The sequence below is a fragment of the Triticum aestivum genome, chromosome 4B (genome assembly GCF_018294505.1).
Source record: "Triticum aestivum cultivar Chinese Spring chromosome 4B, IWGSC CS RefSeq v2.1, whole genome shotgun sequence".
In the NCBI taxonomy this organism is placed as follows: domain Eukaryota; kingdom Viridiplantae; phylum Streptophyta; class Magnoliopsida; order Poales; family Poaceae; genus Triticum; species Triticum aestivum.
Window position 1 is genome coordinate 298,370,630 of NC_057804.1, and position 16,494 is coordinate 298,387,123.

Consider the following 16,494-nt stretch of genomic DNA (forward strand, 5'->3'; position numbering starts at 1 on the left):
AAAACGAAACTCTTTATTTAACGTACCAGTTAAGAAAACTACTTACGATGAACTAACAATCCACGCGTCCTGGTCTCACATCCTGTCCTTCACGTGCGGTACACTACCCTCCGTTAAGTGAACAGCCACACACGCGCCAAATTATCGGAAAGGTGTGAGAGTGTGTACAAATAAAGAATTTTAATTTCAATTTTCAGAAAGATTTGAGAGTATGTTCAGTTTGCCCTCTCTCAATAATTATGGTTTGTTGTGTTCGGACTAAACTTAGTCAAACTTTACAAAGTTTGACTCCGGTCAAATCTAATATACGTACGTAAGCTGCCTCTTTGTGTACAAATGCGCTCCATCGTGTACTCGCGGGTATCTCAAAGGCAGAGTGAGTGTGTGTACATTTCTTCTTGTATGTTGTACTCCATTTATCTCACTTTATAATGTTTCCCACTCCTATGATATTCTTATCCCAGGAACAAAATGAGGCGGTACTAAGTTTGTGTGTGTAGGAAGAACGAGACATCGATGGTGTGTACGGGTAGTCGTGTGAGTCGTCGTGCACACACACATAGACATAGACATGCATATCCGTGTTTACGTAAAATTATATCTCCATCTCCATCTCCAATCATATTTGTCCAACTGGCACATTATTTATGTTATTAATTATATACGCAGCAATATTTACGTACAAAATCTATTGTTTGCGGGTGTTCGGACGGCTGCCACGCCCACTCCTGACCAACCCAAACCCTCTTCATCACCCGCGCGTGCTTCCCTCTCGAAATGGTCAGTGCCGCATTCATGCCTGGCCAGAGCGGACGCGACCTCTGACTGGCACCGGCATTGAAGCGGCGCGCCGACCGAGAGAGCGCCGCCCGCGCCGCTTCCCGGTGCATGTGACTGCTCCGCGTTCAAAGGCCGCCATGGCCGGCCACAAGATGCATGTAAAAAGTTCTTGGGAGTCCGTGCTACAGCTAGCTGTCCTCTCCCTCCTTGTCAATCTCTTCCAGTAGTGCTAGTACTCCATGGCGCGACCCAGCGACAAGCAGGTGGGAAAGTTATCGTATAGTCGGTTTGCGGTGAGTGGCATACCAAGCGACCGTGTGGGGTGGAGTTGTGGAGGACTATGAGACACGAACGTGACAAACGTGATTTAAACGTTGGTTTTGCTCGATGGCGCATCCAATGAAACGAAATGTTGGTTTCTCTCCGTTTCCATTTTTTCTCTAGAAAAACGGAAAGTTTCTGCTCCATTTTCATTCCGACTACAAGGTTGCCCCATTACAAGATTCCATCAGATACAAAGGAAAACTAACACGCATGCTGATGCATCTCAATGATTCACAGATCATAACCAATATTTACTTCACAACTAAAGACAAAAGTTGTGGGAGTGTGTACAAAAACTACTAATGGGGTTCCTATGACGTAAACCCTAAACCCTAAGCAGGATTTAATTTCCTGGCTAGGTAGAACCTGTCGAAGGAAAGATGGTTGGCACCCTCATATCATACGATGCGTTTCTGCAGTTCCACTAAAATCTAGCTGAGCATCCCTGTTGGCAAAGATATTGAAGAAATGTGATTAGAATAATAGTGCTGGCACTAGTTCATGAGACATAAACTCATCACAAATAGAAGCCGGTAGAAGTAGAGAAAGATCCACATGAAGATGGAGCTATGTGGAAAGTTGCGGCAGTGGAGCAAGCCGGCTCCAAAAGGAAGTTGTACCTGGGATGTCGGGGTGTAGCTAGAAGGGTGGTTGGAAGGCGGCATCAGCCCATACCGCAAGGACCCCTGATTGGGACGCACCGACAGTGGGTTTTCTCCCTCGCCGTTGTCGACCGCGTCTACGCGGAACATCGTCTCCTTCCCCCAGCGGTGGGATCAGGCTGGATCTGTGACCGGCGGTGTGGCCACCATCGTTCTATGCTTGTGAAGATACCACCCCAAGCAAGCAGGCTTGTAGCTTAGGCTCCTGCTAGTGTATATATAGTGGAGCGGTTTTCTTTTCCTCTCCATATCAACCATTTTATATTGTACATGTGTCATTAAAGAGTGAAATGATGGTTGCTTCTTCCAACTAACTAACTGTGTGATCTGACTGCTCCTGAGTGCCCCCTACACGTACTCTCCCTATGTGTATGACCGTTCCTGAGTCTCACTTGCACTTCTCTCTATTTTCTTGCATGACACATAGACATGAGTCGCATAGATGAATTTTGTTACTGCATGTTGTTACGTAGTACTACTAGTACCTACTCCCTCCTTCCAGTTCACTACTAGTACTCCCTCCGTCCTGGCTTATTGGTCCCCTTTGTACTCAAATCATGGGTTCGTTTTCCTCAAGAAATTGTCTTTGTCAACGTAATAATATCGGGAATGCATGCGCGAACAACGAATGATTAAACCTTGCATGCAACATTTTGACGAAGCATTGACTTATGAACATGTGAATGTGAGGGACTACAACCTCGTGCATGCATGCAACAGTCACACATACACATGGACACAAAACACGCGCGCAACGCCCTAATGCATGCATCTTCGAGCACACGAGAGAACACACACGGTCACGCTCAAGTGCTCAACCTACACGTGCATGCGCACACATACTCAGCCAGGGTGAGCTAGTTATCGTATAAACAACGGAAAATGTATATATTGAGCGGAATGAGCGTATTATGAAGTCCATTGACCGTATTTTTACAAATATACAGTTATAGACTGTGTATTTACCTTGTTTCAAATTAAGCCATATTAACCACAAAGGAGACAGTATGGACTAGCATTACTTTGATGTGTCCGGTCAACTTTCCGAAGGAGAAGAAGCTTGCAGGACAGGGGGAGGTTGCACGCGGTGGCTCGTGGGACAAGGAGAAATTTTTGACTAATGCAAACTCTCCCTCACTCAGGCGGTTGACGTGCAACAGTTAATTCGGTGTCCAATTGCCAGAAGCATACAATGTACTAGTGCCATTATTGTTCGACTTCCCGAAGAGGCGAACTGCAAGCGCAAAGTTTACTACTAGTACTACTACTATATAGGTATGTACTACTAGGAAGCGGATGGTGGAGCATCTGCACTCTTATTTTATTTTAATCTGTGATAAAGAAATCTTCAACACGTTTGATTCTCTCCGAGGGTTCTCGCATGTGATAATGGAACTTGATTGCATGGAACACTCACCACAATTCTCACTTAATTATGGCTCCTATATCCTGTTAGAAATAGGAGCGCTCGGTAATATTTTCTCTTTTTTGTTATTCATCATGTAAACAGGTCAGAAAACCTTGCGGCGCATCTTTGTGCGAATCGTGCTTGCTGCACTTTGAATGTGACTGATAGCTGGCTAGATGAAACACCTCGCTTCCTTCTTCTTTTTTCTGGGGTACCTCGCTTCCTAGTGACCAGTCTCTTGGCCGATTGTCCAAAGAATGCTTATATATGAATAAAGCTCTCTCATTTAATTACAACAAATATTAAAGCCATATTAACCGGAAAGGAGGGAGTATGGACTAGCACTACTTTTTGGTGTGTCCCGTCAACTCGTGAAACGAGGAGAAGCCTACAGGACAAGGTGAAGCTCGCTTACGCCCTCTCCATCTACCTCAAGCCTGGTGGCTCGCAGGATGATGAGAATCTTTTGACTAATGCAACCTACCCTCGCCCGGGAGGTGGACGTGCAGCAGTTCATTCGGTGTCACATTGCCAGAGGCATACACTGTAGTAACACCATTGTCGACTTCACGAAGAGGCGAAGAGCCAAGCGCAAGGTTTAGTAGTACTACTACTAGTATACAGGTACTAGGAACCGCATGGTGGAGCGTCTGTACTGCTATTTTATTTTAATCTCTGATAAAGTACACATTTTTTATTCGGGAGAAGTGCGGAAAACGGCAGCCTAATAGTACTATTAAAAGCGTAGAACATGTAATGATGATATCGATCAACCATGCTCTAATATATCTTGGCCTTAGTGCAAGCCCGTCTATGTGTTCTCGCTCCTCGTCTCTCTCAAGGAATGGCGGGTTGGCCATTTAGCCGTCAATTGAGATCGGTTTGCTCACACTTCGGTCCCACATGTAAGTGATATGCCAAGAGGAAGTGCGTTGACTGACTGGCCATACACATACTTGGTTTTGCACCTTCATACTACTCCTCCCTCCGTCACAGTTTACAGGGCACGCTTCATTCTCATGCATTTCTCTCCATGCATTTCCACCACCAGAGAGATTTTAGACTTGTTTGGTTTAATGCTCAATTAATTAGGGTGTGGTAACCGCAATCAAGTCCACAATTTTCTCTCGATGTAGGTGTGTACACGGAGTGGAGTAAGTGCATGCATGTGTGTACCCGGGGTGGAAGCACTGCATGCATGTGTGTACGCATATTTCCTGTAGTAATAGACATGCTATTTTTAGGTCGATCGCTAGTCGCCTTGGTCCCAGAGATTGTTGAAGCAAACAATAATGGAGGGAGTAGTATGAGCGAATTCAAAGAAGAGTGTATTGATGGTTTCTTCTTCCGAGCAACTTATAGTGGGAAAGGTGGGGCTTATGATTTGACTGCTCATTACTCACTATTAGGTGCGGCGCAACGACCGGGCTGAGTCTCCCATGCGGTTGTGCACTACCCCCTCTGTTCTTAAATGTTTGTCTTTCTAGAGATTTCAACGAGTGACTACATATGAAGCAAAATGAGTGAATCTACACTCAAAAATGTGTCCATTTGAAATTTCTAAAAAGGTAAATTTTTAGGAATGGAGGGAGTATAATTTTGTGCATGGCACATGGACCCGAATGCTAAAGAGGCTTCTGGCAATGCTATCAAGCTTCCAACAACATAATTGATGTACTATACAAATAATTTTCTAGCGACATGAAATTGTACAATGCTCTAAGCTTTCAGCTTTTGTTTCGTGTATCTTGCCATCCATGCTCTTTCGAAAAAAAAATAAAAAACTAACTTCCTTGCTAATGCATCTCAATGATTAGCAGATCAGAGCTAATATTTACATCACAACTGAAGACAAAGTTGTGAGAAGGTGTTAAATTAAAATTGATCCATGCTTTCATTGGCAGCAACTTTCCCCCAGCTCTGTCTAAATCAACAAGGCATGTTGGGAAAAAAAGTAGCTGACAGGAGCATGCAACATTCCGATCATTTTGTGCAGTTCCACTAAAATAGAGCTGAGTGTCCTTGTTCCAAAGATATTAAGTATGATTAAAGTAATAGAGGACTGTTGATGAAACAATAAACACACAAATAGAAGCCGGTCACCTTTGTAGTCTCCCTTAAGACTAACTAGTTGGAGAAGATTAATCAAATAGTTGGAGAAGATTAGGCTCGGAGTTTGATGAGGAGGATAGAGCAACACTAATCTCCTTTTTTGCGGTCGCACTAAAATCTAGAGACGTTGCCGTGTGACATTTTAGTAGAACTGCACAAAACACTCTTAAGAAAAAAGTGATTTGTAGAGTTCACCAAAAGGTAGCAATAGCAACGAGGTGAAATGCATAGCCCTGTTTGCGAAAAAGAGGTAGAAAGGAAATAATTACTGGCCAATAATAGTTGATGACACATACGATGACAAAAAAGAAGCATATTCCTTGTCCTAAGAGAAGATAATAACACGGTTGCGTTTATCTAAAATGGTGTGAAGACGAGATTGCAATATGGAAAGTACGCCGGGCGAGCTACGTTTTGGGCAAAGAACTAGGGAAGATCCACATGCAGGATTTTCCACATGAAGCGACGTGGGAAGATGGGCAATGGAGCAAGGCCGGAGGGGATACCTGGGGGTCGTCGGGATGTGACTAGGAGAGCGGTGGCGGGCGGGATCTGCCCATATTGCGGCAGCAAGCAAGTGGCGTAGGCCCTACCGCGCCGGAGCTTGGTCACGGAGAACGACGGGTACCACAGTTCGGGACGTGCTGCCTCGGTGCCGTCGAACGGAGAAATGATGCTTATCCTTCCTTTCCTCCTGCGGGCGGGACGCGGCCGGGTTAGTGACCAGCGGTGAGAGAGAGAGAGAGAGAGAGGCCACCGCTGCCTTGTGTGAAATACTCTGACGAGATACCGAATCCCGGAAGGCAGGCTCCATTTTATATAGTGGAGCGGACTACCTTTTTCTCCACAAAATTTGTTTTATATTCTGTGTACGTGGCATTGAGCAATATAACGCACCGATGCATCAAGTCAAAACTTTGTTTCCTACACGCGTGGTACACGACCTCCATAGGTAAACAACCACTACACGCGCTCAAATTAGCATGTGGGCTGCCATCTCATACATAAATTAGCTCCACCGTGTACCCGCGTGGGTGTGGTTGCGCATGAAGCATGAGTACATGCAACTATTCTCTTCGTGTACGGACACCACCTACGTGGGTTTGTGTGAGAGAGATACAGGCGTAGAGAGATATAGTGTGTGGGTTCGTGACTGCATTTTTTTGTTGGGGGGGGGTTGAGACATAGACAGGGAATATGTGTCAACGATATTTCAATCAAAAAATGTAACATATGCAATGTGTGTGAAACAAATGCCTGGATATATCATATATATATATAGAGAGAGGGGGCGATCCACAAGAAGATTGTGGAGGTATCGTCGGCATGAGGTATCCATAGAATCTAAGAGAGGGATGATGTGTGTGTGTGTGTGTTTGCGCGCGCTATTGATAAAGAGTGCCATTGAATTTGTGTGTGCCCACGTCAAAGATATAGGGTGGCTGGCCTACTGGAATGTGAGAAGGCACATGTGCAGTTTGTCTCTTTGGCATGGATACCTACCTACAACACTTGACTATCGGTATGTGGGGTGGGGGTGGGGGCGTGAGAGATAGACAGGGAATATGTGTTGATGATATTTCAATCAAAAAATGTAAAATATGCAATGTGTGTGAAATAGAGGCCTAAATATAACATATATATAGGGGGGCTATCCACGAGAAGAGAGTGGAGGTATCATCGGTGTGAGGTATCCATAGAATCGAAGAGAGGGATGATGTGTGTGTGTGGGCGCGCGATCGATAAAGAGTGTCATTGATTTTGTGTGTGCCCACATCAAATATATGGGGTGGCTGGCCTACTGGAACATGAGAGGGGACAGGTGAATTTTATCTCTGTGTCTTGGATACCTACCTACAACGCTCGACTATCGGTGTGGGGGGGGGCAGAGACCTAACTATAGAGGTACAATTGCTGGTACATGTGTGGATGAGGAGAGAGACCTACCTTATGCATTGAGGGAGATTGATTGGCATCCATGCATATGTATAGGAGAGGAATAAAGGTTGGGAGAGAGACAGAGCTAGATTGTCGGAAGGGTTGGTGGTGGAGTTGCTTCTCCAAATGGTGGGAGAGGCTTGCTAGACAAACGGAGGGCACGCCTGAAATATCAATAAGAGATGGGATGCCTGCCTATATGTGCATGTGCATGTGAGAGACGGCTTAGGAGGCATGCACGAATGATGAGGGGACGGCATGGTTGTGGTAAGCAAACGTAACTACATAGGAAGATCAATCGTCCTTGGTCGGAGAAAGGAGAGACATAACTTGTGAGGTATGTCGATTGATGCATGGGGAAAATAGTTAAAGTCGACCTAGGTATATGTAGGGAGATCGATCAATATGTGTTAGAAGCAAATTAGGCCCGGAGAGAAGTACAGAGAGAGGAATGCAGCTAGGAGGTGGTGCGAGGGGCATACTATATCGAGGGGGAGGATTGTGCGAGTACGATATCAATGAAAAGCAGGGCAGGAGTGAGAGATGGACGGTGAGAAGAGAAGAGGGAAAGCTTGTGTTTGTAGTAGCACACCTGGCTAGAGAGGCATATCGATCGGTGTGTGCCGGGAAGAAGGAGCTGGGGGCCTACAAACACCATCGGTGAACGACCTAACGTGAAAGGACGAATTTGTGCCATGGAGCTAGAGAATGCTGAGGGAGGCTGAGAGGGAGGCGGGCGTCTGCATGCACAAGAGAAAATTAGAGCTAGCTACAAAGATAAGTGGATTATGTGGGTGTAAAAGACGAAAAGAGATCATAATTCATTGTAAAAAGTGAATTTAGATATTTGAAGAATTTATCATAGTGTTTTAAACTGACGCATGCGTGAATATATATAACGGTGATACGCATGGTGTGGTTATGAACATGTTATACCACATATAATATACTAACAGAGTTGGTGATGATGATTTTGGTGATGATGTTGTGCCTGCCATCCTACAATATAGGCTGTCCGATTTATATCTGTCGGTTAGGAAGGAAACTATGGCAATTTTTAGAAAAGATACCCAAACCCCTCTCCACATTTGCAAATAAGGCCTTCCCTTGTTCATCCTTTTCTTCTACAAGATAAACTACTCATACAAATGCATCTTGATGTTCTGTGCAACGCATGGGCATCTTGCTAGTACAACATATAATATATAGAACATTCATTATAATTTGGGATAATGTGTGGCTTTTGCAGCTCAGGGCTAAATATTTGTCATAATGTAGGGGGTGGGGAACTATACCTTGTGTGATAAACATGGTGTATGAAAGTGCAACTATCCCTGGGTGGTTTTGGTAATGATTAACAACATATAGCTCATTGAACTTATGCCATTACAAGATAAATATTTTTGGGAAGTTCAATTATCGGCATGGCATGGATAGGGATTGTGGACCCCTCAAAATGCTAAGGACAAAAGATTGGCTCAAACTTTAAAATCCAAGACTCAACATTTTCCATTTTAGTGATCCAAGATCACATTGAGTCTATAGGAAAGCCAATACAATTAAAAGGGGATGAGGTGTTGCTTCCTCATATTGCTTAGTGATATGCTCCAAAATCCCTCAACCACTTTCTCATATCCACATATGTCCCAAACCAAAAGTCAAACTCAGCCCCACCAATTTGATCCATCTGGCACCACCGAGTTCATTTGACATAGCCACTGCCAGAAACCCTAGTCTTTTCGGTCTCACCGATAGGGATCTCGGTCTCACCGAGATGGGGTTGCAAACTTTCTGTTTCCCTTCGTAAGTTTCGGTCAAACCGAGATGAGCAATCGGTCCTACCGAGTCTGCAATGCAAACTCCATGTTTCCCTTTTGTAATGCTTCGGTCCCACTGAGGGAGTCCTGGATTAGGGGGGTCTTCGGACAGCCGGACTATATGCTTATGCCGGACTGTTGGATTATGAAGATACAAGATTGAACACTTCGTCCCATGTCCGGGTGGGACTCTCCTTTGCGTTGAAGGCAAGCTTGGCAATTCGGATATGTAGATTCCCTCCTCTGTAACCGGCTCTGTGTAACCCTAGCCCCCTCCAGTGTCAATATAAACCGGAGGGTTTAATCCGTAGGAGGACAACAATCATAATCATAGGCTAGCTTCTAGGGTTAGCCTCTACGATCTCGTGGTAGATCAACTCTTGTAATACTCATATCATCAAGATCACTCAAGCAGGAAGTAGGGTATTACCTCCATAGAGAGGGCCCAAACCTGGGTAAACATCACGTCCCCCGCCTCTTGTTACCATTAGCCTCAGAAGCACAGTTCAGGACCCCCTACCCGAGATCCACCGGCTTTGACACCAACATTGGTGCTTTCATTGAGAGTTCCACTGTGTCGTCACCATAAGGCTTGATGACTCCTTCAATCATCTACAATGACGCGGTCCAGGGTGAGATTTTCCTCCCCGGACAGATCTTCGTATTCGGCAGCTTCGCACTGCGGGCCAACTCGCTTGGCCATCTGGAGCAGATCGATAGCTACGCCCCTGGCCATCAGGTCAGGTTTGTAAGCCTGAACTACACTGTCGACATCCGCGGAGACTTGATCTTCGACGGATTCGAGCCCATGACAGGTACACCCCATGGCCACTAAGAGCACGACCTAGATCTGCCATCGGACAATGTTCGAGAGATCTCACCTGCAGCTTCCCTGGCTTTAGATCCAGTGCAGATCATGCCATCCAAGGACGGGGGATGGACCCCACCACGGAAGCCGCACACTACGGCGATAGAGCCTGTCGGATATCGGGTTCCGGAAAAACCCTTAAGGTTCGAACTATGGGGTGCGCACGATGATCTTCTCCCTACCGATCCACTCCCCAAAACCTCGGCGCGAATTTCACTTACACGATGAACAGCTCAAGGGACACAAGGTTTATACTAGTTCGGGCCACCGTCGTGGTGTAATACCCTACTCTAGTGTGTGGTGGTGGATTGCCTCTGGGGCTGATGATGAACAGTACAGAGGAATAACAACCTCGCGAGGAGTGTTCTTGGGGTGGTGTGCTTGGAGCGGAATGGCTCCGTCTCTGTCGGCTCTAGGTGAGATCTAGATGCCTTCTACTATGGTGGCTATCTCTATATATGGAGGCCCTGGTCCTCTTCCCAAATATTGAGCGGGAAGGGAGCCAACAACGACCATTTTGATGTGGGACAGCTAGTACAAGTTATCCTGACTAAAGTTGGTCTTCGACTGCCAAAGACACTGGCGATGACGCCGTCTTGGGCTCCACGGTGACCTCCGTCCTGCCGTCCTGCAGGTCTTGGTCTCGTTGCACTGATATGGTAACCTTTGCTTGATGCCTCGGTACTCCGCGCCTGCGCTTGCTCCCTTTGCACCAAAGAGGAAACGAGGAAACTGCACCGCCTGGCGCCCGCCTGGTATCGATTGTCATGGCTTGCGTCACAAGCACCTCACGAGGTACTCCTTGCCTTGATCTCTCCGCCTCCTTGCGAGCCTCCCTGGTGAGGCCGCCCCTGAGGAAGCCTTGCGTCGTCCGCCCCGCGAGGCTTGGCCCCTCGCGAGGGTCTTGAACTTGGGTTGATGAAGACTGGCCATACCGGGCCACTGCTTGAGCCACGCCACAGGCCACCGGCAGGCAAGTCTGGGGACCCATGTTCCCAAAACGCCGACAGTAGCCCTCGGGCCCAAGGCACGCTCGGACTTGGCTTAGCAGCGAAGCGAAAGGGCAAGTGCGGAGCGCCGCGGGCCCCAACAGCCTGCGGCCTTGGTCGCCACGTGGCGGTTGATTGGACGTGGGCGTCTCTGCTCCCCCACGCTACCCTGGCAACTACCTGATTTGACAAGTCCTTGCTGCATGCAAAAAGAGTCATGATTACATGCAATCGTGGAGGTCGACGGTTGGCCTCTTCTGGGCTATAAATGCGGAGGGGCGCAAGCCCCCCCCCCCCCCGCTGCACATCTCCCTTCTCCCCACCTGTTTCTTCTTCCTCCTTGCTCCAGTTGCTTGCTCTAGTTGCTTGCCGTGTCCCATGGCACCCGGGAAGAGGTTCTCGGCCGCGGAAAAGGGGAAGGCTCGCCAGGAAGGGCCTGTCTCTCCTCCGCCCAAATGCGGTCGTGGTCGTCCCTGCAAGCACCCCGCGACTCCTGCAGTGACTCCTCGTGGTCGCGGTGCTGGTCCTTCGCGTGGTGATGGCCACCCGGTTGGCGGGGGAAGACGCGTCGTCGCTGCGCGGCCTCCCCGGCCACGCTTTCACTCGGCAGAGGTGCTGCTAGAGTTTGTCGTGTGGTCGGTAGATCCGGCCGGCAACTGGCTCCAGCTCCCCCGCTTCTTTGTCGGCGAACTGCCGGCCGATGGCCCTGGTGGGCTCTGGCTGTAGGCAAACGGTTGCTGCAGCAGGGCTTCCTGGGTCGCGGTGGAGATCTCCGTCGCCGGGAACATAGCCCTGGCCCACGGCTGGTAGACGTTTGCTTGCGCGCGTGGCCTAGGTCGGCGGTGCACCCTGCACTTCAAGTTCGATGGCGACGCGATCCTCTATGTGAGGGTGTTCGGGGAAGATGACCGCCGTGCTGGTTGCTGCCCCGAAGATGACGACGACGAGGTGCTTGGCCTTGGCGGCGGTCGTGACGAGGGCGAAGGCAAACCCGCTCCCGGCGGCATCCGCAGCTCGCCGAGCTTCAACGGCTCCTCCTCCAGTGACATCTCCTACAGCAGTGGTCGTGATCAGCCACCACGTCGTTGCGCCCGCTTTGGAGATGGTAGTGGGTCGTCCCGCCGCCGCGCCCCGGTGAAGCGCGAGGCGGAGTCTGATTAAGCTCGGGAGGGCGGTGCGGATCCCTCCTCGCGAGCCGTCGCGGGGCGCGCCGCTTTCATTTTGTTTTTCTCCTATTCCTTCATTGAGAGAGAGAGAGAAGTATGGACCCCCATGGGGGGGGGCATGCAAGACTATCATACCTAATTATTATGCTATTTTTACCATTCGCGTGTTATGTTATGGTGTTGCGGCTATGTGCTTGTGCGTAGGAACAACTTAGCTCGGGAGGTTCGCTGCAGTTTCCGCCTCGCGAGGTACTTGCCTGAGGCCTCGCCGGGTGTCTTGAGGTCTGCAAAGATCAATCGGGAGAATAGCTTTCGAACCTTTGTCGCGAGGGTGACCAGCTTAGGTCTGACGTTTTGCGTCGCGATGCCCGTGGGGCATGGACTGTTAGGGGTGCTCCCACTGTAAACTTGAGTGAGGGAGCCTCACGAAATCACGTGAGAAAGGGCTCACGAGGGCGCCCGCGTAGACCCCTCGCGAGGCTTCCGAGAGAGAGAGAATGAGTCGGGTGAAAACCAAAGACAGAGAACAAGGGCAGGGCACGAAAAACAACACCAGAAGCAACTCCAATAAAGTTTCAAACAAGGGAGAACAAGCCAACCACGGAAAGCAAATGAAAAGCCGTGTCCAGCACCTAGTCTAGTCTTCGACGTCTTCTCACCAGCGCGGAGCTAAGTGTTGCCACTGGGCGTGGGCTAGAGCCCCCGAGGCCCAAGGGCGGCACTCCGGAGCATGTACGACCCCAACTCATTATTACATGAGAGTGTCACGGGCAGCGAGCTTCATAGGCACAGGGCCTTTCTTGGGGCGGCGAGCTTCATAGGCACCGGGCCTTTCTTGGGGCAGCGAGCTTCACAGGCACCGGGCCTTCTTTATAGGCACTGGGCCCTTCTTCACAGGCATCGGGCCTTCTTTACAGGAACTGGGCCCTTCTTGGGGCGGCGAGCTTCACAGGCACTGGGTCTTCTTTATAGGCACTGGGCCCTTCTTCACACGCACCGGGCCTTCTTTACAAGCACTGGGCCCTTCTTCACAGGCACTGGGCCTTCTTTACAGGCACTTGGCCTTACTTTAAGGGTAGAACCTCCAGAGGTGCTGAATGTACCATGCGTTCGGAATGGGCACCCCTTCTTGGGTCTCCAAGCGCGCGGTGCCATGTCTGGAAACATGAACAACCTTGAATGGGCCCTCCCACATGGGCGAGAGCTTGTGCAGCTCTTACCTGGAGAGAACCCGCCTGAGCATGAGGTCACCTACCTCAAGAATCCACGGGCGGATGTTGCGGCAGTGGTACTGCCGCAGCGCCTGCTGGTATCTTGCTGCTCATAGCGCGGCCTCCTACCGGTGTTCCTCCCCCAGCACGAGGTCCATCCCCCACATGGCGTCCTGCCGCGCTTCATCAAACGCTAGGACCCGCGCGGAGCGACGCCTGACCTCGTGAGGGAGGACCGCCTCTACTCCGTAGATGAGGAAGAACGGGGTCTCGCCAGTCGACTTGGTAGCGGTAGTGCGGATGGACCACAACACGGAATGGAGCTCATCGTACCAGCCCCTGCCGCATGCCTCCAGCTTCTTCTTGAAGGTCATGGTTTTGAGGCCTTTTAGGACCTCTGCGCTGGCGCGTTCAGCCTGGCCATTCCTTCGGGGATGTGCCATCGAAGCATAGCATATCTGCGTTCCAAGGTTAGCACAATATGTTCTGAAGAGATTGCTGGTGAACTGCGAACCGTTGTCGGTGATGATGCGATTAGGGACCCCGAATCGACTCACGATGCCCTTGATGAGTTTGACTGCAGAACCAGCCGGGATGGTGCGGACGGCCTCCACCTCCGCCCATTTGGTGAACTTGTTGATGGCAACATAGAGGTAGCGGTAGCCCCCAGATGCCCGAGGGAACGGGCCCAAGATATCCAGCCCCCAGACCGCAAACGGCCACGAGAGTGGGATGGTCTGCAGGCCCTGAGCTGGCTGATGGATCTGCTTGGCGTGGAATTGATAGGCTTCTCAAGCCTTCACCAGCTCAATTGCTTCGTTGAGTGTTGTAGGCTAGTAAAACCCACTACGGAACGCCTTGCCAACGAGGGTTCGTGATGACGAGTGGTGCCCACAATCTCCACCGTGAATGTCTGCCAACAACTTCTTCCCCTGTTCCTTGGAGATGCAACACAGGGAAACATCGTTTGGACGCTTCCGGTAGAGCTCTCTGTCTTGGATGCAGTAGGCCGTGGCCTACCGGGCCACGTGTTCCCTGTCCTCTTCGTTCTCTAGTAAAGTCCCTTGCATCAGGTAATTCTTGAACTCCGCAGTCCAGCATCCCTCCCGAGGCTCCAGCGCCAGGAGCAAGCGTGCTCCCAAGGTCGGGCCACAGGTCGGGGCTCCTGAGGGACGGGGTTGAGGGAGCTCTTCCCGAGGTTGCGCTATGCTTGATAGTGATGGTGCTACCGAGGGCTTGAAGAGCCGTTCCTCGAAAATGCCAGGCTCCTAAGGCAACCGCCTGGACGCCTTCTTGCGATGTCATCAGCCTCTTGGTTGGTGCCGCGGGGCACATGGTGCAACTCCAGCCCCCAAAATTGCTTTTCCATCATGCGTACCTCTGCAAGATACGCCTTCATGTGCTCATCCTTTGGCTCATACACTTTGTTGGAGAAGTTGACAAGGAGCTGTGAGTCGCCCTGGATGACGAGGCGCTTCACCCCTAGTGCTGATGCAGCCTTTAAGTCCGCTATGAGGCCTTCGTATTCTGCTATGTTGTTGGAGACCTTCTCGCCGTGCTGGAAATAGAGTTGTACAGCGTAAGAAAGCTTGTCCTGAGTGGGGGATATAAGCACCGCGCCAGCCCCCGCACCATGTCGCAAGAATGCCCCATCGAAGTACATGACCCAGCCGTCCGGTGCCTCACTTCCTGGGGAGAGTGACCGATCCTCACCTGCTTCAAGCCCTGGCACTTCTGTCCATTCTGCCACAAAATCTGCAAGTGCGGCCCCCTTGATGACTCTGGTCGTGCTGAATTCCAACTGAAACGCTTGCAGTTCAATGTTCCACTCGGCGACCCTTCCAGCGGAATTAGGGCTCAGAGCACCCTTTCCAATGGGTAGGCCGAGACAACCTTGATGGGGTGACCTTGAAAGTAATGCCGTAACTTGCGCGAGGCCACCAATACTGCGAGCAAGAGCTTTTGAGGCATGGGGTGTCGTGCCCTTGCATCCTGCAAAACCGTGCTAACGAAATACACAAGATGCTCGACGGTGGGTGCACCGACGGAGCCCGCGCCCTCCGGAGAGTTGAGAGCCTCCTGAGACATCGAAGCCCCCAGCTCCTGGCTGCTTGGCGAAGCCCCTTCAGCCCCGGGGGTGTCTTCCTGTTGAGGCGGGTCCCTATCTACCAAGTCTGTGATCTTCGCGAGGCTTTCTTGGTCTGGTGCTGTTGCGGTTCGGGCCGTGTTCGGCCGCGATGAGGCGTTGGCCTGGCGCTCTTCCTGAACCGTCACCAGAGCTGCGTTGGCAGAGTAGGGCGTGGCGGCGAGGTAGAGCACTAGGGGCTCCTGAGGGCATGGCTCCACCATCACCGGAGGGCTGGTCAGGTACTTCTTGAGATCTTGAAACGCTTCATCGGCCTCTTGTGTGCATTCGAACGGGCCCTTCTTCTTCATTAGCTTAAAAAAGGGCAGGATGCGTTCCCCCAGCTTGGAGATGAAGCGCCCTAACGTAGTTACGTGTCCAGTGAGTTTCTACATTTCCCTGAGGGTTTGTGGCGGACTCATGTCTTCGATTGCCTTGACCTTCTCTGGGTTGGCCTCGATCCCCCTGTGGGACACGAGGAAGCCCAGAAGCTTGCCGGAGGGAATGCCGAACATGCACTTCTCCGGGTTGAGCCGCAGGTCCACTTCACGAAGGCTCGCGAAGGTTTCTTCCAGGTCCTATATCAGGGTCTTCGCCTCCCGGGACTTCACCATAATGTCGTCGACATAGGCCTCGCCGTCTCTCCCGAGCTGCCGGCCCAGGGTGATGTGCATCAGTCGCTATAAAGTTGTGCCCGCGTTGCGCAACCCGAACGGCATGCAGGTGTAGCAGTACACCCCGCACATGGTCAGGAAGGCAGTCTTCTCCATGTCTTCTATCGCCATCTTGATTTGATGATAGACCGAAAAGGCATCCAGGAAGCACAACAGGTAGCACTCAGCGGTGTAGTCGAGAATTTGGTCGATGCGGGGGAGTGGGAATGGATCTTGAGGGCAGGCCTTATTGAGGTTGGTGAAGTCGACGCACATGCGCTCCTTTCCTCCCTTCTTTGGCACAACCACAGGGTTTGCCAGCCATTCGGGGTAGCGAACCTCGCGAATGACACCTGCAGCTTCCAGCTTGCGGGTTTCTTGGATGATGATGGCTTGCTTCTCGGTGGACTATCGCCTTGATTTCTACTTCACGGGGCGTAT